This window comes from Alligator mississippiensis, chromosome 4 (assembly GCF_030867095.1).
Source record: "Alligator mississippiensis isolate rAllMis1 chromosome 4, rAllMis1, whole genome shotgun sequence".
NCBI lineage: Eukaryota > Metazoa > Chordata > Crocodylia > Alligatoridae > Alligator > Alligator mississippiensis.
The window spans coordinates 95,098,645-95,123,307 of record NC_081827.1 but is presented as its reverse complement, the minus strand read 5'-3'; the positions used below and the strand labels follow the sequence as shown (position 1 = coordinate 95,123,307).

General features: G+C 41.9%; 1 protein-coding gene across 2 annotated transcripts in view; it reads right to left on the bottom strand.

Moving 5' to 3' along the window:
* CDK17 (cyclin dependent kinase 17) overlaps nucleotides 1–24,663 on the bottom strand; it is a 161,704-nt gene that overhangs the window by 88,774 nt on the left and 48,267 nt on the right. Inside the window, exon 1 of one of the 2 annotated variants that reach the window (XM_059726342.1) lies at nucleotides 8,489–8,512. The exons of the other annotated variant lie outside the window; for it this stretch is intronic. The gene's annotated coding sequence lies outside the window, so the exon portion shown is untranslated. Of the gene's footprint in view, nucleotides 1–8,488; nucleotides 8,513–24,663 lie in introns of those variants that run through there. 2 annotated transcript variants of the gene reach the window in all.

Genomic DNA, 24,663 nt, shown 5'->3' with positions numbered 1-24,663 from the left:
ATTTCTAAAAAAAAATATTTGCGGCTTGACATAAATTGCTTCAACAGGTTGGGAACAATATTTAAAATAACCAAGTCACTGAGGCCACCCTGGGCAGACATGCAGTTAAAGGCACAATGGGACCTAATGTGCGATCCACATAAGCGCAGTTCCTGCTATGCCACACGTGCATGGGCAGGAGGGTGTGTGGGATCAAGCATCAGATCCCATCACACTATATTGCTGCTGCACGGGGAACCTGGCATTCTGATCCTGAACCAGCAAGCTCCCCAGTCAGCTGATGGAGCTCCCAGCTGGAGGATGGATCAGCCGACAAGAGCTCCCAACCGGTGGGTGCAGTGAAGCCCTTGACGGGGACTCCTCCCAGCCAAGGAAGCATAGCTTTGGATCAGACTCAGGGTGCTAACTATAGCATTTCAGACTGCTAAACTGCATGTAATATTTATGCAAGGTGCATGTAACATTTATGTTACTTTTCAATTTAGGTAGAGTAGTATGAATGCTACTTTATTAACATTTATTGGTAGCAGATGTTAGGAGCTTTCCACACATTCAGCTCTTGTTCCAGATTTACAAGTTTTTTTCTAAGTCTGGAGCAAATTAAAAAGGGATAAGAGAAATAAATACATACAAGAAAATGTAATTCAGCATTCACTTACAAGTGGACAAGAGGATAGGTCTTGCAGATGAGTTTAATACAAATTAAACCATGCACATGGAGCTGTATTAGAAAACATAGAAGACTGAAATTCTGACAAACTGGTGGACCAGGAAGGATAGGCTAACAAGTTGAGGCAGGAGACAGCAGAGTAGGGCAGTTATATCACGTACCAAAGGCAGTGGCAAAAATGTTCAACTTGCTGATATCAAATGTGAAGTGGTCCATATCACTGGGAACATCAGTGACAACAGTCCTCAAATGCTCTCTCAAGTAACAAAAAATTCCAAAGCGCCCTGATCTAGTTTGCTTAATCTTTTATTCTACGATCTGAATGGTTTACCTTCTCACACTCCACTGAACCTCAATTATGCCAACTACTTCAATACTTAATTTCACACTGCACAAATATCCAATCACATAATAAAATAATAATTTGTATTAATTTAATAAAAATCAACCATCTGGATATATTTGTTCCTAAATTACCAGAGTAATAGGTGTCAACTGTATCCACAACAGATTACTTTCTAAAACAGGAACAGGAAACACCTGGCAGGGACATCTGTCTGATTAAAAAAAATCTATAAAGAAATAAAGCTTTTCATAGGATTTTCATTTAATAAGCTAGGTAATTTAGACAGTAAACAATCTACTCCCCCCCCAAATAAATTAATTATTCAATCATAAAATCTTACCTACCCAAAACAGTACTATTATTTGCATTGAAGAATTAGCAACGTCATGTCTATCTAGGCTTACAATAAGACAAAAACTTTTAGTGTCATTTCACTTTACATCTAATGCAGTATTACTTCCTTCCAATTGCTGTTCTCTTCTGTAAAACAGGACCATAAACATGGTACTTTTTTATTCAACACATCTGTGCTTTTTGTTTATTCCAACTAACATCTGCTTACCCCATAGACATAAATAAAATGTTATTGTATTTTACTCCAGCTATCCTGCATAGCCAGATATAAAAGACTGCGCTAGATTCTACTCTTCTAGTGTCATCAGAAGAACTCATCATAAAGTTCCGATCATTTATGTTGGGTAAGACCAAAACATCAGATTTGCATAAATATAACCGAGAGCCCTAAATAAGACCTAGAAAATAAAATTATTAATGATGAAAGAAGGAAAGAACCCTCTTGTCAACTCTGAGTTCACAATGATGACAATTAGGGGAAAAATTACTTAGAAAGCGAGACTATTAAATATGAATATCATTAGAAGAAGAATATTTAGAACCCCAAAACAGAAAGACTCAGTTTTCAGAGGACAAGCCCATTGCTGGTTATTTCATCTTAGACCCAGTTTCTAGTATCACATTGTAATGGTTGCAGAAACACTGATTAGGGCACAAAGGCTAGATCCATTTATTCTATGTAGCAGGACTGAAGGAATTGTGACAAGTAGAGCAATAATGATATGGCAATATCACTACCCCTACACATACTGTTTGTGCCCAAATGGGCATAGCTTTTAAAGTGGCTCCATAGCACAATGCCAGGGGAATGCAGAAACCCTCAAAGAAATGTGTGAAACTACACTATGTTACCTCCAAATTTATGCAAGTTGTTTGGATATATAGCCAGACAGGTCAAGAGTTTAAATGCACTTAGTATGAAGCTGCATTTGCCATTTATTTTTGTTTTTATAAATTTAATGATACAGTAGGAATACTGCAATTATTTCCAGTGGTGTAAAAAAAAGGCACTAAAATATTTTATTAAAATGCCAACATGCTACCTGGTCTTGGCTAACAGAATATGCAATAGGATGAAAGACTGTCCCCATGCCAACACTAAATCATGGGGAACGATTCACAATGTCCCTTTCAAAGACTTCTTGGAATAAACTAAGAAATTCCTGTACTGAATTGTATCCTTCTCATGGAAGAACCACAGGTTGACACTTATAGAATTTAACTGTAACTCAAATTGTCAGCATTAGCCCTAAGAACAGAATGCTACACAAAAGCTCCTAATCACAGGGAAATGTAACAGAACCTATTTCTCAGTGGCTGTAAATGGTACCTGCTTATTTCCTGAGACACCAATACATTACATGTTGTGTGTACAGGCATTCAGCATTATTAGAAATACGGACCAGAGACCTCCAAAGATAATTAACAGCTTCCAATAAATTCTTATTATGCTTTCCATTCAAATTTTTTTAAGTGGAAATATTCATGGAAGCATCTTGCCATCAGTAAAAAACATTCCAGTTTATGTATGTAAAGATAATTTTATAAAAAAATTGAAAGTTTTATGTATAGTCAGTGTATTCAATTATCAGCATCAGGCAACTGATAATATCCAGGACATCCACCAGTAAAATCAGCGGAAACATTTAAAAAAAAATTACTTAAGTAAGTAAGTACAAATCATTAGGTCAGTGATTCTCAACCAGGGTATCATGGATCCTTCTAAGGGTGTTGCAAGGTACTGCACACTATCAACACTGACAGGTGTGCAAACACATACACAATTCACAAGATAAAGCCAGAGATTCTAAATAGGAATCCACAGCATCCAAACCATTGTGACATGCCATGGTCTTTCTGAGTTGTTTGCAACAGAATAACACTCTTATTTTTCTGTAGTCAAAAAAAATAAGTAAAAGATAAAAAACTGGCATTTCCTGAGGGCTGCCTTGAGTCTAACAAGGTGGAGAACCACTGGATAAAGGGTTTGGCCCTTGTGTAATAGGTTGAAATAACTGGGGTACTCACAGATCCATACTAAAAACATCAGACTTAAAATTTTTTAAAAAACAGAGCAAAAAGAGAATTAAAGTACAAATTATTTCAATCTCTTGAAAGTTGTTTAGCTGTTAAATTCCAGTTATGCTAGTCATATTACAATATTTTTTATTCTTTTATTAATTGAAATGAGGGGGGGAAAGGGTCAGGTATACAAACATAATTCATTTTAGCTTTTAATTTAAAAAAAAATAGAAGTTTTGTACTATAAAGTGCCAAACAGTGGATACTTTCCAGTCTAACCACATTAGAAAACTACTGAGAAACCAAAGCACAAACTTTAAGAAACAAAAAACCCAAAAAGATAGCATTTTAGTTTCTTTCATATAGTATCCCATGTTTTCTGATTGTCAGCTTGTTACAAATCCTACCTATTTCTCAAAAGATCCCAAAAAGAGGGAGAATTGAACGGAGGACATTTAAAGCTTTCATGTGGAAGAGCTGTTTTAGTAATACTCAACTTTTCCTATTTAAACAATTGTATGTAGTTAATCATCCTGTTTTAGGAACTCAGTCAAAGTCCTCCAAAGATGAACAGAAAGCTGTGAATGTGGCAAGAAGTACAGGTCCCCTAATTTAACTGCACTAATAAAACTAGTGTAGCAGTCAATTCAGAATCATTTCTATTCAACCTGAGAACAGCAAGGATATTTTTAGACCAAAATTCAATTGGAAGGCCTCTCTTATTTTTCCCTATTAATAAATCCTCCTCTATCAACTAAAGAGACAATGTTTAGTCCAGGTAAGCAGTCCTGGAAATACCGGAATGGGATATGAAGCCAAGATAAAAAACAGCAAAAACAAAATACACACTCCAAATGGATTTTCATTGGCCAAATAATGTAAGAAGTGCGTGCACACTTTACTTAGGAATTTTAGTTCTTCCTGTAGTTCACAGCAGAACTCAGTAGAGCCCTGACCACACAACACACGTAACAAAGGAAACAGAGGTTAAGCATAATGCAGGAACCTTACAACCTAGTAAGAGAACACACCCAAATCAAACACTTCCATGTGCATGGCCATGGATATTTTTAACAGTTTCTTTGCCTCTTTTTTTTTGAACAGGGACCGGGATATCCCACCTACCAGAGGTAGAAACAATCTTGGGGCTAGCTCTATCAAGCCTTCAGTCAGCACAGATGTAGTTAGGGATCTTCTGGAAGGGCTAGACATTTTTAAATCTGCAGGTTCAGATGCCCTCCACCCAAGGGTGTTGAGGGAGCTGGCAGGGGTCATTGCGGAGCCCTTGGCCCAGCTGTATGAGCATTCGTGGTCATCTGGCCAGGTGCCGGGGGATTGGAAACTAGCTAATGTGGTCCCAATTTTCAAGAAGGGGAGGAAGGAGGACCCAAGTAACTATAAGCCTACTGTAAGCCTCACCTCGGTGCTGGGGAAGATCTTGGAGAGAATCATCAAAGAGCATATCTGTGGGGGCCCTGCAGGGGAGATCATGCTCAGGGGCAATCAGCATAGGTTCATCAAAGGCAGGTCCTGCCTGACCAACCTGATTGCCTTTTATGACCAAGTAACTAAATCCTTAGATGATGGTGTCGCTGTGGACGTAGTCTTTCTAGACTTTAAGAAGGCCTTTGACACTGTCTCTCATTCCATCCTCATCAATAAATTAAGTGACTGTGGCATTGATGCCTGCACAGCTGGATGGGTAAAAAATTGGCTGATGGGGCACACCCAGAGAGTAGTGGTGGACGGGTTGTACTCAACCTGGTGAGATGTGAGCAGTGGGGTACCCCAGGGCTCGGTCCTCGGGCCCACACTGTTTAACATCATCAGCTACTTTGATGAGGGGGTGGAAAGCGTGCTGTCCAAATCTGCTGATGACACTAAGATGTGGGGTGAGGTGGACACACTTGAAGGGAGAGAGAAGCTGCAACTAGATTTAGACAGACTACAAAAGTGGGCAGATAAGAACAGAATAGGGATCAACACAGACAAATGCAGGGTGCTGCACCTTGGGAGAAGGAATCCACAGCATACATACAGGCTGGGGAGTTCCCCTCTTGAAAGCACAGAGGCGGAAAGGGATCTTGGAGTCATTATTGACTCCAAGATGAACATGAGCCGCCAATGCCAGACCGCAGCCAGCAAGGCCAGCCATACCTTGTCATGCATCCAAAGGTGCATCTCAAGCCGGTCCAGAGAAGTGATACTCCCCCCCATGCGACTTTGGTCAGGCCGCAGTTGGAGTACTGCGTCCAGTACTGGGCGCCTCACTTCAAAAGGGATGTGGCCAGCCTGGAGAAGGTTCAGAGGAGGGCCACCCGCTTGGTCAGAGGGCAGCAGGACAGGCCCTACAAGGAGAGACTGAAGGACCTGAACCTGGTCAGTCTCAGCAAGAGGAGGCTGAGGGGGGACCTGGTGGCTGCCTACAAACTCATCAAGGGGGATCAACAGCAAATAGGCAGAGCTCTTTTCTCCCCAGCACCACCTGGGGTGACAAGGAACAATGGTAATAAACTGATGGAAAACAGGTCTAGGTTAGAGATCAGAAGGCAATATTTTATAGTTAGGGTGGCCAAAATCTGGAACCAGCTTCCCAGGGAAGTGGTTCTCGCCCCTACCTTGGGCAAATTCAAGAGGAAGCTGGATGATCACCTGTCTGGGGTCTTGTGAACCCAGCATTCATTCCTGCCTGTGGCAGGGGGTCAGGCTAGATGATCTGTTCGGGCCCCTCCTGATCCTAGCTACTATGAAACTATGACCTCATGTACATGCTCACATGCCCACACATATTTAAAAATAACAGAAAAAACTGATGCATTTAGTAAGTTGACCTGAATAAATACTTATAATATTCTTACAACTTTTTACAACACACAAAGACGAGATACATATCAAAACGCAATGGTGAAAACCAAAAGTGTCTTAATAATGATCCTGACATGTTTTGACAAGGTATTTCAAAAAGAATAAAGGTGGAAGTATATGCTGACAGAGGGAAAAACTGCCAGTTGTAGGAAGTTACACCAATTAGCAACCCAATTTTAAAATATGTGTTTAGTTGCATTCACCTGAAGTCAGGCAGAAGGTAGGGCAACCTTAAAGACCAGCTGATTCAGAGAGGCATGAACTTCCATCAGCAGAAAGCTATTTCTTCAGATGCTAATGTCTGATGAAATAGGTTGCTGCCTATGAAAGCTCATGCCTCCCTGAACCAGTTCATGTCTCAGGTGTCACCTGCTAGTTTTAAAATAGAATAAAGAATAAATCCAGTTCAGAACACGTGACACAAAACGACCAGATTATATAGGTACATCTTCCTTTGTTAATGTGAACAGACAGAACAGAGAACTATAAGCAATATGGGCACTATCTGTTATAAAAAAAGTCCTACAAAAACAAATCATCTTTTCTTGCATAAAACACATACATTTGTTCCCAAAACCAGCTACGGGAAATTGGGGTGCACATTATATACAAGAGGTACAGATGCCCAGGGGTCCAGAAATGTGGTGGCAGAATACTGCCACTAGGGCCTGTGCGAAGCAGCTAGTACTCGCTTTGGATTCGGCTAATTCGGGGGACAGTGACTGAATTTGACTGAATCTGATTCAGAGATTCCAATGCTGCCGAATCTCCAAATCACACAGGCCCATCCCCTGCCCGCTCTCCCAGCCTCGGCAATGGCTGTCCCCCCCACCCCAGCTCCTGGCACTTTGAAAAAGAAAAGCCCCCTGCTCACTGGTTGCTGCCCAGTGGGGGGTGATCCCACTGCCCCTCGCCACATGGGGGGGCTCTGCCATGAGCCTCCTGACTCCTGCCCACTTCCCCAGCCCCCCCATGGCTGCCCTGCCCACCCCAGCTATGGCCCTTTAAGGAAAAGCCCTGGCTCACTGGATCCTGCCCCGCGGGGGACGATCCCCGCTGCCCTGTGCTGAGTTGGGGATTGTGCAGAGTGCCCCTGACGCCCCGAAGCTGATGCAAGAGGTGGTGAGCCCGGGGGGATTTTTTTGTTTTTCTTAGGGGATGGAGCTGGGGCGGGTGGGGTCAGGGGGCTCTTGACAGCTCCCCCATGCAGCATGGGACAGTGGGGGGCAGCGGGGATCACCCAGTGAATGGGAGCTTTTTTTTAAAGGGTCAGGAGCTGGGGTGGGCGGAACAGCCATGGGGGGGACGCTCGGGGGGGGCTAGGGGAGCAGGCAGGGGATGAGACCCAGCAAAGAGAGCTTTGAATCGATTCAGATCTTTTTATTCGTCCCCTGATTCAATTCAGATTTGGGCTGAATCTCCTCAGAAGCAGCCACAGCTTCACACAGCCCTAGCTGCCACTGCTTCCCTGCTGCCAAATCACATGGCCCTATGTTCTGAATCAGGCTAGCGTCCAGGGGCATCCATGCCTGGACCCAGCACGCAGCCCTGGACCTGGCACATGGCCCAAGCTCTGCCACTCCAGGGCTGGAGCCATGAGCCAGGTCCAACCCGACACGGGCCCACAGACCTGGTGTATGCCAAGTCAGTCTTCAGCTGGACCCAACCCACCCCTTTGCCGGCAGAAGGAGCTGCAGCTACCTCTGCCAAGCTGCAGCTGCCTCTGCTTGCCTAACCTCAGGTCCCGAGCCTCCACAGCTCGAGAGGAGGCAGACAGAGCAACCTAAAGCCCCAGACTTCTGGGCAAGGTGATGGTAAAGGAGACAGAGTAGGGTGAAAAGGGAATGAGTGGCTGTCTTCATGAGTGGTTTCCCTTTCCAGCTGTACAGAGCTAGATGCTGCCATGGAAGTTTAAGAGGAAGTCATCCCCTTGCCCATTCCTTTAGCTGCTAATATTCAATTATTTACCTAAGGTAAATAATTTTTTCTCTTCGTGCTGTCTTTCAAAAACAGGATGTGCATATAATCAGGGAGTGTTACAAGTGAGACAATATGGTATTTAAATAATGATGCACCAGAACATTTCAGAAAATAATATGCTAAACAGGTTAAATGCATATTTACATATGCTAATTGTGGCAGCAAAGTGCCCCCAGAGGCTAGTGAGGGAGAGAAGGGAGGACCCACAGACCCCAGACCCCGAGAGCAAGCCCCCAGAGGGGCATACGTACCGGCTGAAGAGCAGCGGGAGGAGGAGCCGCATCCGCGGCTGCAGCCGCACGAACCGCCATTACGCCGGCTCTGGCAACAGCTGTTCCCGGCGCGGCGAACAGCTGAGCCAATCCCAGTGGCCGTAGCAGCCGCGGCGGGAAGGTTTAAAAACGCCGGCAGGACAGGGAGAGAGAGCACGGGTGTGCTGCCCGTGCTGCAGGCTCACGCACAGAGCGGAGAGGACCCAGCCTGCGGGTCTCAAGCAGGCAGCTTAGCCGAGAGCTGTAAGCCTTTCGCGAACAGCACAGTGAAAGGCAGTCAGAGAGTGCAAGCCGAGGCACTCTCTCAGTATCCTGAAGCGGCTGACACTCAGGAGGCAGGGGAGCGCTCTGCTGATGGTAGGAGTGGGGAGACAGCGGAGGCTCCAGGAGGGAGCTGGAACCAGGGGGAGCACCCATCAACTCCTCCTGATTCAGAGGAGTATTTTCTGTAAGAGAGGAGAAAGGAGGAATCACTCCCAGCAGGAGGGAGAACAACTGGGAACCGGGGAACCGGTCTGAGGCCGTCATACTGGGCCTGGAAACATCTGGAACGCATCACCCAGCGGTTGGCGTGTGGACGGGGTGTAGGGGAGGCAGAGCCCCGTGGACCACCGCGTCAGACAACCGTGAGTAACACCGTCTATCGGAAGGCCCCACCCAGGATAAAGATCTCCACTGTAGACCCCTCTGAAGGTAATTGATTACATCCAAGTCGTGGCAGGCGAGTTGAGGGGAGGGGCAACACCCCGATAGGCCAGGCGGAGCGAGTCACAGGCTCCACACTAATCATTTCATGGATGCTTTTCTGATACAGCAAAAAATACTTTTGATGAACGAAGTTAGTAGTAACTGAAAAGTTCTGTCAGATTACAAGATAACCAGTTCAGGGGATTACATTTTAAAACATGCACTACAAATATTTTTAAAATAATTCCCAATAAAGCTGTAGATATCATAGGTTTCATAGACATTAGGGCTGGAAGGGACCTCAGAAGATCATCAAGTTCAGCCCCCTGCCCCAGGGGCAGGAAGTCAGCGGGGATCATAGGTTCCCAGCAAGATAAACATCCAGATGTCTTTTGAAGGCGTTCAGAATAGGTGCCTGAACCACCTCTGGCGGCAATCTATTCCAAACCTTGGGGGCTCAGACAATAAAGAAGTTCTTCCTTATGTCCAGCCTGAAATGGTCATGGAAGAGCCTGTGACCCTTCGACCTTGTCATCCCTTGGGGTGCTCTGGTGAACAAACATTCCCCCAGATCCTGGTGAACACCCCTGATGAACTTACATGTGGCCACCAGGTCACCCCTGAGCCTGCGCTTTTCCAGGCTAAGAAGTCCCATGGCTCTCAGTCTCTCTTCATAAGGTCTGCATTCCTGACCTCTGATCATGCACGTGGCTTTCTTCTGTGCCCTCTCAAGCTTCTCCACATCCTTTTTGAATTATGGAGCCCAAAACTGGACGCAGTACTCCAGCCGTGGCCTCACCAAGGCCGAGTACAACAGGAGGATAACGTCCTGGGATTTACTTGAGAAGCATCTGTGGATGCAAGCAAGTATTTTGCTTGTTTTACTAGCAGCAGTATCGCATTGCAGACTCATATTCATCTTGTGGTCAATCACGACCCCCAAGTCCCTTTCAGCCATAGTGCTAGCCAGCGTAGCACTGCCGAGCCTATAAGGATGCTGCAGGTTTTTCTTTCCAAGGTGGGTCTCGTCCACCCATTTCCTGAGCCTGTCAAAGTCAGCCTGGATCACCCTCCTGTCTTCAGGTGTGACCAAGAGCAAACCAATAGCAGCAACTGAACAGTCTTTTGGTTCGGTTGAATTAACAAACATACAACATACAATATACAATATTTTTAAATACAAATAACTGCAATGATACAAAAAAGTACCAACTTATCCATTATCCTCAAAAACATATTTTCCAAAAAACAAAATGTTGATATTTTTGTAGCAAACCATTAGAATAAAAATCCATTTCAAATGTATGCGAGTGTAAATTACACTTTTCCACAAAACACAATTGTACAAATTTAATGGATTTCCCTATAAAAGTATATTCAACTTTAAATTTTCAATTCCTACATAAAACTAACTTGGCTATACTTTTATATGGCTGTAAGCATGTCATCCACGTTTCCCTAGAGAATGCTAGCACGGATGTCCACTTAAGAGTGTTCGATTTGCATACTAAAGCAAAACTGACTGCTTTCCCACAAACTACCATGCTTTTAACTAGAAAAAAAAAAATGAAGAGAGATACATTATATAAGGCATTTTAAAATGCCACTGATCTTTGCAAAAGGAAGAGACAGGACAAGAAATATGAGCTGTTCATAAAATTATGAAAAAGTTTAATGTCATTTTATTCTACAAGTATCTATAGCTTTTATCAGTGCACAAGTAGTGAACATTTTACTCTAACATTTCTATGAAGCAAGCATTTTAATTTAACATAACTGAAGTTTTTCAAATGATCCAATCTAGGTTTTAAATGAAAGGCTTGGTAAAACTTACTTTGAACAGAACATAAATGTGTATGTCAGGTCACATGAAATTAATGTTGCTTTGGCAGCATTATGGTAGTGACCACTATATTTTTACAACAGAGAGCAAACAAAGAAGCAAGAGCAAAACAGCTTCTCTTCTGGGCTGAAACCAAGATAGCAATAGCTGCCTTGGGATGAGAGAAGGCCTTTCAGATGTATGGGGTAAGCTTTTGGCAACTGAGGAAGTTGCATTATGCCAGCCAGCTTCAAGAGAATACTCAAAATTCTTCCCAGACTCTGAATTGGAATAGAATTGGCAGAAGGAACACTGCAGAACCCAAGCTGCTTTTGGAAGAGACAGTTTATTATTGTTCTTACCTCAGACAACAGCAAATGTAGTTTGATCTCAAGTATCGTCTGTTGAGCAGGGAACCACTAATGCTATTTTTATCTTATTCAATTTGCTCTTTCTTGAAAAAATAAAGTCTTGAAAAACGCTAATATTAAAAGATAGTATATTGGATTTCATTGCCATGTTTCTTGAAAATGTTAACTGAGAATTAAAAGATATTAACTAACACCCAGGACACCTCAAGAAGCACCATCTGTTACTAACCTCTACTTAATCCTTCACTTACATAGCTACACCTAGTTTTTTTTAAATGGAAGATCTCCAACTGGTGAAAAATTATATTGGGTGCATCTACAAGTTCATTAATGAGCTTTTGCTACAACATTTTAAATTTAGTACCTATAATGTAAGGTACTACCTAAGTGAGCATTAGGCTGCCCTAATGCACAGCAGCAAAAGCACACACTTTTTCTTTTTAGTGACACAATGGACAGTAGCATAATTCTACTGCGCACTAGCATATTAGCATGGGTTTTGCCTTGATGCTCTAACGTGCACTAAAACAGCATACTGTACATTAAAGCACATGTGTAGACATGCCCACTGATACTTTAATATTTGATGCTATAAAAATATATGAAAATGACCACAGATTCAGATATACACTCCTATACATGGTAGAACAAATAGTGCACATGGCACTTCATAAGCAAAAAGACTTTGCCCTTAATACAATATAGACTGTCAACTGATCAGTTGTTTTTTTTTAAATAGGAGAATAGGAATAGTTTACAACTAGTATCAGAGCTGCTATTAGTGACAAAGCTACCTGACTTGGTGTTACAGCCATCATGATCCAGGAAATATGAGGGGCAAGGATTTCTCTTATTGAACCAACTGTATAGTTGAGATAGACTTAGACAAGCTTTCAGATATCACAGTATTCTCCCCCAGGTCTCAGGAAGAATAGTTTGATACAGGAAAGCCTGTCTAAGTCTATTCCAAACATGCAGTTGGTATTAAAGATAAAACATCCACAAAAATTCTTGCCTTGAAGCTAACTGAAGTGATGTTGAAGGCGGTCCTATGTTGTATGGGGGGGAGGGGGGTGAGTGTGTAAGTGTGAGTGCGAGTGTTGGGGGGGGCTGTTCCAACTTTTGCTAACATTTAAAAGAAAGGGGTGGGGAGCAGCTTCTGTTCCGATTAATGGCTAAGGGTAAGACGAAGGGTACAACAAAGGGAACAAAACCGCATACAAACTTGTATTGGGTTAAACTTCATGTTCAAGACAGAAAGCCACACAATAAGTCAGAAGGCAGTGTGGTAGGCAAGATGACATGGTCAGCCTGGCAAGAAAGAAAGAATATTAAGTAATAAGACTTTTTTTTAAAGACTGGAAGGGAAGAACGGAGAACTGAGAATGTAGGTTAGGAAAAGGGGACAGTAGCTCATGAAAGCAATGAGACATGATTCAAGGTTTAGACAATGGGGAAACTGAGGAATTCAGTCAAATCAAAGGATGTAATCCAGGAAGAAACAACAGTAATTTGCAAGAACCAGACTGAAGAATCAAAGGTAACATCACAAGTGTAAATTTAGGAAACAAAGAATAGTATAATTGTTAGGGGCAGAACATGACAAAAAGACAGTATTGGCCATTTTTTGGCATGTTACATAAATTAATAAAAGAAAATAGAGCTATTCCCAGAAGCAAGAGTCAAACTCTGAGAAGTCAGGCTTGAATCTATGAGTAATCCACCTAGAAGTGGTAGAAGAATAAAGAGGAAGAAACTAATGGAACTGATGAAAGTACTCAGATAAATAGTAACAGAGAGGAATAATGAGAAGGCAGCATGGGAGACCATGAAAAAATAGTCAGCTCTCCTAGATGAGACTCAGGGTTGACCCACACAGAGAAGTTACTTAAATTAAGTAAACTTTAAAAAAAACCAGAATAGTCTTAAAATACTCTTACTCTTCACTAAGATTGCCTTTCAGAGGTTTAGCTTAGTCCACATAGGAAGTCAGGGAGTCAGTGGTTTATGGCTCTTCCAAGTTGCTTGCTTAGGAAGGTACACCCTCAACAAGCTTGGCTTTTTTAGCATAACAAAAAGGCTAAGAGAGAACACAACTGCTCTCTAAATATATCAGGGAGGGAAAAGAGCTATTTAAGCTGAAGGACAATATTGGCACAAGAATAAATGGGTATAAACTGGCCATGAATAAATTTTGTCTGGACACTGGAAGAATGTTTCTAACCATCAGAGGAATGACAATCTGAAACAGCCTTCTAACTGGAGTAGTGAGGACAAACTACCTAATGTTAATGAGGAGCTGGGTAAGTTTATAAACAGGATTAGAGGACATGGTTGTCAATGATAGTAGGCAACTGCTCTCAATGACCTTTCAAACGTGGAATGAATGTAAACGAACATCATGTTTCTTCACAGATTTACAGACAAGTCCAGTACCCTTTGATCCTTCTGAAAGCTTTGCAAAAAGCAGCAGAGTAAAGCCAAGAGCCTGATCATCAGTCCCAGCACTGTTCTTCAGAATTCTGCAGCAGCAGTGAAAGCATTTGATGTTGCTGCTTTGGAACCTACAAGTAGCAGCAGAGTGAGGAAATGGGTTTACAAATAGAAATGACTCAAACAAAGGCAGGCTTGCATATAGAGTAGTACAGCATTCTTGCCTAATCTTCACAGAATCTTCATTTTTTTACGATGGAAGTGGGAATACCCTGGTCCCTAAAGCAGCCAAGAATTTCTTGAGTGTGAAAGACTCAAAGGTCCCATTTTCCCTTCCTGGGAGCAATGGGATAAGGAGAGGAAGTTCAGATACCATTATAAAGGTGTGTAGGTTATAGCTGTGTTGGTCTAAGGACATAGGCAGACAAAGTTCTTTGGATGAATCTGATTATCCACGTTTTTTCCAACTATTTAAGTTGGTCTAATAAAAGATATCAGATTCACCCAAGATACTATTATAAAGGCATTCTTTAGCCAGAGACTAATACAAAACACATTCCTTGGGAAGAAACCCTCATACCGTCTACCTTCTCAAGAATATAGTTTCTTACCAGATAAGAGCCAACTCTGGATTTTGTTAGAAGGGACCTATCCAAAGTGATGCTTTACACGCCTTGGTGAATTTTACCAAAACTATTAACATAATACAATGACATTCTTTATCAATGAAAAGCAGGCTAACATTAAAATGTCTCCCTATTTAAGGGTATAAAAACAGATTAGACCAGATGAATGCTCTTCTTTTCCTTTCCTGGTCTTAATTTTTAGAGACTGCATTTAGAGATCCATCAAACCCTTAATATACCCGAGATGCATAGATGACATCTTCATCATTTGGACTGGAACCCTGCAGTCTCTGATAGGTTTCCACCAAGAATTCAACAATCATCACCCCTCCATCAGACTATCACTTGAATACTCTAACACCAGCATTTCCTTTTTGGACACTATGATCAATATCCAAGATGGTAAAATTCAAACCACTATATATAAGAAACCCACAGAACAACATTATCTCTCTACACAAAACCAGCAATCACCCCAAACACACCAAAAAACCTGTAATATACAGCCAAGCTCTCCAATACCATCAAATCTACAGCGAGGAGAATACCCGTGACCGCAACTTCACTAATCTCAAAAGGCCCTTCAGCCGATAAGGACACTTCTCCAGAGAGATAAATCACACTTTTCAAAGAGCCACCTGAATACCACATGAAGATTTACTGCAGTATAAAAAGAAAATCCTCACAAATTGCACACCATTAGTTATGACATATCACCCTTCCCTGGAACCTACATGGAAAATCCTCAGACAACTGCAACCCATACTAGAAGATGACCCAATTCTTAAGAGATCTTCCCAGAACTACCCATCCTAGCCATCAAACAAGCGAACCTTGCTAACCTCATCATCAGAAGCAAACTCCCCATGACCCAAACCACATCGACAAATGGATCCAGACCATGTTAGGACAAGAAATGCAAAACCTGCCAACATATCTCCATCACCCCCACTATAACTATGTCCCACAACAGAACCATCACCACTCCTGGATCATACAGCTACACCTCCAGAAATGTTATACATCTCATCCAATGCCCTGAGGGAAAATATACTGGAGGAACCAAACAACAACTGTGCATCAGAATGAATGCACACCGAAAATCTATCGAAGACAAGAATACCCAACTACATGTGGGTGCACACTTCTCACAGGACAGTCACTCCCTTTCCAATCTCTCAGTTCTAATCCTCAAAGGGAACCTACCTAGCTCCCTCCGTAGATGAGCCTACAAACTTCACTTTATAAATCTACTAGATACAAAAAATCATGGACTCAATATAGACATTGGCTTTATGATGCATCACAACCTGCCTGATATCTGATTCACCAGGTACCTGCCTGACAGCCTCTTTTATAACTTGTTCTCTATCCCTGTGCTGTCTCCCCTTCAACCTTTTTTTCCCCTGCTCTCTTCCCCAGCCTACCTCTGCTTCACCTCTCTGCCCCACCTTTTATCTAACTCCACCTATTCACATTCTAATTCCACCTATTTACTGATTCACCTCTCTGCCTCACCTTTTGTCTTTCTAATTCTACCTATTTACATTTTCACTGACATCCTGCCACACTTCTAGCATCTTTCATTTCTGGGAATCTCAGAACAGCAGAGACTCCCCATGCCTGACAAAGGATGACTGAGCCCACAAACTTGCCAAAATTATTTTTCCCCAACTATTCAGTTGGTCTAATAAAAGATACCACATCTACTCAAAGAACGTTGACTTTCTTTAGAGATCCAGGGGTGTAGGTTATATAAGGACATAGGCGGACAAGGTTCTTTGGGTGAATCTGATATCTTTTATTAGACCAACTTTAGAGATCCATACGTTTTAAGATTAGTGCTTACCCACACCACTGGTCACTCTTTCCTTCTCTCTCTTTCAACTCTTTGTTACAAAGAACACCTGATCCCCTAGATGCATCTTTCTTCAGCCACTTGACACTTACTGATCTGGTTCCCTACCCTGGACTCTTGACAAAAAGACCAGATTATAGACTTTGGCCATACAATGTGAACAATTCTGGCTACTCAGTCTTTGGGAGAAATAGGCAGAATTTCTTTGGACTGAGCATAGCATATTACAGAACAATTTCTCTTTCATATTTACCTCTTGCTAGAAGGGTTAACCCTCCAAACAAAGGCGTTGAAGCTTTTCAACATGAAAAGGACAGTGTAGGATGGTGAAAAGTCATACAGAATTTTAGCTGACATTTTGCCAGTTTGAATCAATAAACAACCATCAAGTAGAAAAATAGCTGTCAGTAAATAAATGATGGGTCAGTAACACAGAATTAGCACATAATAAAAACACTAAAATAATGGCAATTAGTGTCAATCAATGGCAATAAGCCAGAGTATGAACAGTTAGTAAACAGCAACTAAAAGACAGCTAATGTCTCTTAAAAGGTATTAGTAGGAGTCATTTAAACACGCAAGTAAGATTATTGCCGCCGTTCTCTGCCTACTGTAGGCAGTTTACTGCAAGTTCCAAACAAAGTAGTGCGTTAGAAAATTGTGGATCTTTTGGGGGCCTTTTCACAAATCACTGCTTGAAGCCCAAAGGAGCTCTCACCCTTTTGGGGAAGTACAGTTCAAGTGCAGGAAAGGCTATTTGGAACTAGCATCCTCAAACAGCTCTGAGAAAGGCAAGACAAGCACTGTACTTTGTGGGTGAGACAGCTGAATACTTACATCAGCCACCTCTGGAAGGACAGAGCATTGGGTTCACATTGTCTACACAAGCCATTACAGAACACTGTTCTTGATACAGCTGAATGGCTCAGTCGGGGCAAGCAGGCCCATAACTCTTTAATCTTTCTCCAGCAGAGACAAGAAGTGAAATGCTGCACGGTAATTTCTTCTGAATTATTAATAATGCTATCTTATGTCACTAGAACCTGCTCCTTATACCGGTTCACCTTGCCAAGAGCCAAGAGTTGGCCAATATTTTCCACTGCAAAGTAATTAACTTTCTGAATCATAATTATATCCCTAGTCTGGTGTTGCTACTGTTGTCAGTGACCTACATACTGGTGCCAAACTAACACCTGACTCACCAATAAGATTTTATATAGATACTAACCCAGCATCATCTTTTTCACGTTGCATTTTCACAGTTTTAGATTTAAAGTATTAGTTAACACTGGAGAGAAAGATATGTATCCACCTTGCACTGGCCATATTATCTGACAGACACTCGAGAAATAGCCTTTAAAATGAGGTACGATACTTAGATAAATGTCATATACTTATTGCATATAATTTTTATTAACTATTATTTCTGTACAAAAATTTAAGACCAGAGTGAAATTTTTAATTTAAAAAATCTTAACTTTTTTAAAAAACATTAAGTCATAATAATTGTTTTCTTTAGGGGCAACCAAATATTATTTCACTCAGTACTTAACAACTTGAATTAAGCCTTATATTCTGAACCAAATGGGATATACTAAGAACGTGCCATTCAGTATTTGCAAATACCTTTCAAAATACAAGCAGCAAATATTTATTCAAGAGCTGACTCTATATCCGTGTTTAATGTTGCCTGTTAAAGAGGAATATGGTCCAGAATACCAGAGGTCTAGGTATGATGACCTGCCTTAATGAAAACAACGAGAATTTCTGCAGGGTGAATTTGATTGAAATCAAATAAATTTAAACCACAATTTAAATCACTGGTCAGGAAGCCTTTACTTAATCACTGTTTTCTACAAAAAATGTGTACTTGTCTTGTTGTTTGACATAACCGTAATACTATTATTCACAACTCTGAGATCAATGTAGGTTTCATTTTTAGAAAGTACACAGTATATTTTAAAGCAGTTATTTTGATATTTTTGCAGATTAATTTTGCAGCTATATCAGAAAACTGAATTATAATTTGGTTATTTAATTTACCAAAGCTAACTGAAGCAGATACTTGTGAAGTCACTGAGAGGTGAACTCTCTCTAATTCACTAGATCAGGGGTCGTCAACCAGGGCTACTTAGGAAGGCCCCAGGGTGTACGCGGTGGTGCGGAGATGCGGATGTACTTGGCAAGTGCGGCATGGTGCGTGGCAGTGCGCTTCCCAAGTACCCCTCCTCGTCCACGCTGCCACTGCATACCTGGGAAGCATGCCAGAAGTACTTTGGAAGCTCAGCGTCCGGCTGCTGCGCCCCCCTCCGCTTGCCCAGGGGGGTAGAGTCCAAGAGGGGTACCTACCAGAAGGGGTACACTCCTTTAAGAAGGTTGAAAACCCTTGCACTACATTAATCACAGATATTTGGGGGATATTTTTGCCATGATTTATTAGGACATCAAATGATCACTGGACACATATGTTATTAGTTTAGGGCTTTCTTCACTTTCTTCTAGATTTCTTCTCATCTTTGATTTCTTTTCTCTTTTATGTCCTGACAAGCCTGCTGCCACGATAGGTTTTTACCTTCTACCATACCATTCCCTCACTACATCTCAAATCTATGGAGAGGTTATACTGAGAAACTTATCCCTCAAGACTTCTGGAATCTTCTGCTCAAAAAGTTTCTCTTTTGTTTCTACTGCCCCTCCCCTCCTTGCATTTATCTCGACGACTCCTCCTTGCCCAGATCTACTCCACCCCCAATGATCCTCTAACTCCTTGAAACTTGGCACTTTTAGAGAGAGGTAAGGGCTTGACTCTGTGTACACAAACCTGCAGAGACAACAGGGCTAATAAGCAGGTAATCAGGTCTACTATCGCTCATCTACATATACTGCTGTTAACAAGGATGTTATCTCTGGAGACACAAATCCACAGTTTGAGAACTGAAACTAAGCATCACAGAGATGCTTCTAGACTAGGGGTAGGCAATGTTTTTTGGCTGGAGCGCTGAAAAATACCACAATGCCTACCTCGGAAGGTGCCGGAGTTCCGGCATGGCAGAAAAACAAAATGAGGGCAAGGGTTACATGGCAGGATGCCCTGCTTGTGCCCCTTGCCTCTCACCCAAAGCCCCTGCCCCCCAGCCTGGGCTCTGTGGCTGCCAGCAGTTACCCCGGCTCTGGGTAGCTACTGGAGCCTGAGCTGCTGCCAGCAGGGCTTGCAGTGTCCCAGCTGCCTGCTGGGAGCAGCCTGGGATCCCGGCTGGCAGCAGCTCCCCAGAGCCGGGGCCAGCTGCAGCCAAGAGGCTCCAAACAGTTGTGCCAGGCTGCACAGCTCCGGCATCAGCTTCATGCTGGTGCACGGGTACCTCGGAGCAGGCTGCACTGTCCCACTGTCCGCCCTGAGGTACACACAGAGTCGCCACCAGCACAGAGCTGATGTTGGAGCTGTGCAGCACAGCACAGCTGTTTGCACTCTGCCCACTGCTTGCTGCAGCTACCCAGAGCCTGGGCTGGCTACAAACAGCTGTGCTGGGTTCATCACCTCTGACCAGGGCTGTGCTGCCTCAGGACCCTCCCCCACTGCCCGCTCCAAGGTGCGCCTGCACGTGCCAGTGTGGAGCTGATGTCGGAGTCTGGCACAGCTGTTTGGAGCCTCCCAGCTGCAGCCGGCCCTGGCTCTGGGGAGCTGCTGCCAGTTGGGGTCCCGGGCTGCCACCAGCAGGCAGCTGGGATGCTGCAAGCCCTGCTGGGAGCAGCCCGGGCTCCGTTGCTGGCAGCAGCTACCCAGAGCTGGAGCTGGCTGCAGTGTGCAAAGCAAAATGGCCTCGCTTGGCACGCATGCCAGGGGTTGCCAACCCCTGTTCTAGACTGAGCAGAGTCCCACTGAATAGAGTGGTTTTCTTTAATCTTTACTAGAGGAGCCTCTGGGAACCTCAAAAGATTGGGCCCCTAATATAATCCACAGTCTGTTGTAAACTATTTATATTTTCTAAAAAAGTTACATAAATATATTGTCTCAAATAGTATATAATTAGAAGTTATATTCCCTATTCTGTGATATCTTTGAGCTTTAACACATCTTAAATTAAATCTATCTTTACAGAGGTGTATCTTTTTAAAAAAAAAAGATCTAAAAAAAAAAAATCAGAAAATACAACTAAATAAAAAAAAATCTGATTTAAATAAAAAACATTTGATTTAAAAAAAAAATTGATTTTTATCCACCCTGGAGTTTTGCCATCATCTTCAGTGCAACTATGGTTTTCAATCTTGGTCTCCATCTCCAACTTTTCCAGTAATTCCCTGCATAATCCTAAGCAATTCTGGTAGAAACAGGTGATATTAGACCTTAATAAATCTTTGAATCCTTCAATTTAACTCAAGTATTACAATAATGGAAACTGTACTACTATTACTTAAGTATTTAATCTTGACATAATTGTAAAGCAACTACAGGCACTTCCCCTCAAAATGGTGACAGTACCAAGTTTAGTATGCCATTATAGTTGCCAAATTTAAAAGTTTTGGCCAAGACCACAGGATTCTTCAAATTTTTATTTAATAAGTGGTTAAATGATTTCACAAGGCAAAAATGCATCACATGAATGATTTAGATAAAAATCACCCAAAACTAAAGGGCCGTAGCTATAAAATACAGCTACCTTTCAGGCGAACTCTGACACTGTTTATAGAAGTTCTGGTGAAAGACAGCAGCCAACATCCCAAAGTGCATTTATAACTAGTCACTTTTTGCAGCTCTGACCAGTGACACTGCAGCACCCACGCATCAGCAGTACAAGTGCACCCTGGGAAGGCACCAGGTAATGATGGATTACAACACCCAGTAGAAGACAAGGGAGTGTGTACACATGTCTTCTGCCAAATGGCAAACAGAAACTCTAATTCTGCTGGCGGAAAGCAGGGTTTTACTGGCTACATTTTGTAATGGAGAGGGAAAGAGCAATGAAAAGGAGAGGAGATGAGATAAATGAAGAGCACCAAAATGAAAGTTTCTCACTGTGGCTATCCACAAGAAGGATAAAATGCCAAACATTATCAGGCCATAAGTCTCTTTTATTGCATTTCAGCCATTTCATTGAAAATAGAAGCATATGAAAAGCACAACAGATATATACATTTGAAATCTGTTCAAAGTATTTTCTTTCTGACTTCAAGAACAATAAAATACTGGGTTTTGTTTTTTACCATGACTTTTCAAACATATCCAAGGTAAGAGATCAATAAACCACAAATGAATTACTTAAATTAATCATGTTGTTAATTGGACCAAATTTTAATCTACAGAGACTGCCAGGCACCACATAAAATATCCTGATAAATACTAATTCACAAATTGGTCTTGCATTTCCACTGTAATATACAAATCCACAAATTGTGCAGACCTTAAAATGCATGAAGCTACTAAAATGCGACTGAAATTTCTACTGTTGTACAGAACTAGGAAACAAATCAAACAGTGTTAGCTATTTTAAATACTTAGTACAGTGGTTCTCAACACTTTTAGACACAAGGAATCCCTCTATAACTTTTCCCGATCGTAGTGATACCCCATTTCAAATACTAATTTCAGTCATTTTTTTGACTATGGAAGAGCAATTCTTCTGTTGCAAAGAACTCAAAAAGACAGCGGGTCAGAATGTTTTGGACACTGTGAATTCCAATTTGAATTTCTGAGTATATCACCTTGTGAATCATGTATAGGCATCTGTATACCCAAGTGCTGATAATGTATGGCACCTCACAGCACTATTGAAAGGATTTTATAGCACGCTACTTGAGAATTGCTTAGTGGCTCATTAATGTTTCAACCCCTGTAAGAAAAAAGTCGCATCATGTATTTACAACATTTAGAAGTTGTTTGCCAGAAGCAGTCTGCAAAAACTGCTATTGCTGAGAACAGTGACTATGAAATATATATATCATGTAAACAAAAGTTAATATTGCAATGTAACTACATAGAAAATCTTTCAAGACACAGACTAATGCCTTTAGGATGAAATAATTCCCCATGTCTAGATTTAGTAATCTAAAACCCATTTTAAGATGGTATTTTCAAAAAAAATAAATAAAACCAAAAGTAATCACTATTGCCTCAGGACCTAAGGGCACTTTATGCCCAACAGGTTGTTCAACAAGTCTTCTAACAATACACTTGGTCCAATAAAAGATAATACCAAAAAAAAAAATCCTTTCCATTTGAAGTTAAGAATTTTTCCAAACAAAAAGTAGAAGAGTGGAGTAGTGAATGCCTAGATAAGAAAAAGACTATTAAGAATCAATAGATACATGAAATTAATGAGTTTCTTTAAAACAAGAGAATACTCGTATGGTATAGTAATGAAGGACTGCAAAAACCCTTATGTCTTTCTCTCAAAATAGTCTAGCTGTAAATCCATATAATACAAAATGCCCCTTTGTTCCTGACAGGCCACTTGCAATTTAAGTGTCAGTAACATGATGATAAAATAATAAACATAGAATAGTGTAAACCACAACAACTCGACTCTGGCCAGGAAAAATACCATATACTTGAACAAGCCCTCCATAATGGAGCTAAACCTCCCTATTACCCAGATTGAAAGCAGCATGTGAGCAGGGAACATTTTTAATTCAAAATCATAATGTTAATTTAAGCGAACTGTTCTTGCAAACCATGCAAATACACCCAAATATTTCTTACTTCCAGGTGCTTATTGAAATTAGTGATTAGGCAACATAGAGGCACATGTTCTTATTAAACACATAAAAATCTTTTCTTGATTTCCAATGTCCTTCACCACATCACCCTTCTAGAACACTACAGTATTATGCCCATTTTGTGTTTCATTTTTTCTCACTTCTAAAGAGCAAAAGGGACATCAAAAAACAGCGGAGAAGTTTGTGGCAGGGTAAAGAATGGATTCTAGTTTTCAAAAATGCATCTTGTGACTTTTTACCTTTAATATCATACTTCACATTCCTCTTTTTCTTCTAGTGAAGTCTACTAGAAGATAGACCAATGATTCTCAATCAGAGAACAGAACCTTGAAGTGCCACAAAATCCATCTAAGGGTGCTGCAGGTTGTCAAGCAATGTTAATGCTTTTAGGTGTCCAAACACCTATGCATGATTCATAAGACAAACACAGAGGCGGTGGCCAGATGAGCATGGTTGTGAAGTATGGTGCACTGCAGACACGACTACAGCGCCACATACTGCATGTTCAGTTGGGGTCAAAAAAAACCAGCAGAGAAAAAAAGCAGAGCAGTGCGCACACTGCTCAAAAGCAGAGCTGAGTAGTCTGAAGCGGTGCTGCAGCTGCTGGCCAGGGTCTGTGCCACAGAATCGCTGCTGCTGCAGCCCCTGGAGGCCCCTGGGACCCCAAATAAGGCTGCTGGGGCCAGCCCAGTGCTGGCCCCAGCCTCCCCTAACACCCCGGGGTAAGTGGCATGGGCATTCCCCAGGGACAACTAGCGGTGGCACAAGGTGCGCTGCTGCCAGCTGTTTCCGGGGAACCAAACATCCACACCACATGTGAAGGCGGCCAGAGATTTCAAATGGAAATCCATGCTCTTCTAATAAGAAATTCTAATAAGAAAGCCTCAGCCTGGCATTAACTGGTCTACCAAGCATCCAAAGAACCCAAAAGAGTGCTCCACAACCACAGATTTGCCTACTGCAGTAGTTTTCAACTTTGTTAGACTCAAGGCACCCCTCAGAAAATATCAGCTCTTGGCTTTCACTTGTTTTTGACTATGGAAAAATAAAAGCAAGTCTCCTGTCACAAAGAACTCATGGACCACAAAGTGACCACAACAGGTCAATGTTTTTGACACTACACATTCCTATTTGAAATCTCTCAGTTTAATCTCATGTATCATGTGTGGGTGTTTGCACACTACTCATGCCAATACTGTGTGTCACACTTAAAAGGATCTCACTACACCCTGGGTGAGAATCACTAACTTAATAGAATGATGTGTATCTAGGGCCACAGAAACAATCTGCTTCCTTGAACACTTTAGGTTGGCTGGCCAGCTCTCAACCTTGGAGGGCTGCTGATTTAGTTATCTCAATCTTCAAGAATGTAAGAAGCATAGAAGGCAGCCACAATGACCAGAAGAATAGGAACCAGAGTTTGGAAGAGACTTATCTTATCTGAAGGAATCGGAGCCTGAAAAGAAATTCTTATTTTATTCAGCGATAACGTAGGATTTGGAGAGTAATTCTTTAACCGAATTGATTCACTTATCTCCGGTGGGCAATTGTTATACTTTTCAAGCAGCTGCAAGAGACTCAAATTCAATTATTCACATGCAGGCAGTTCACTGACAAATAAATAACCCTTTGCACATAATGAATGA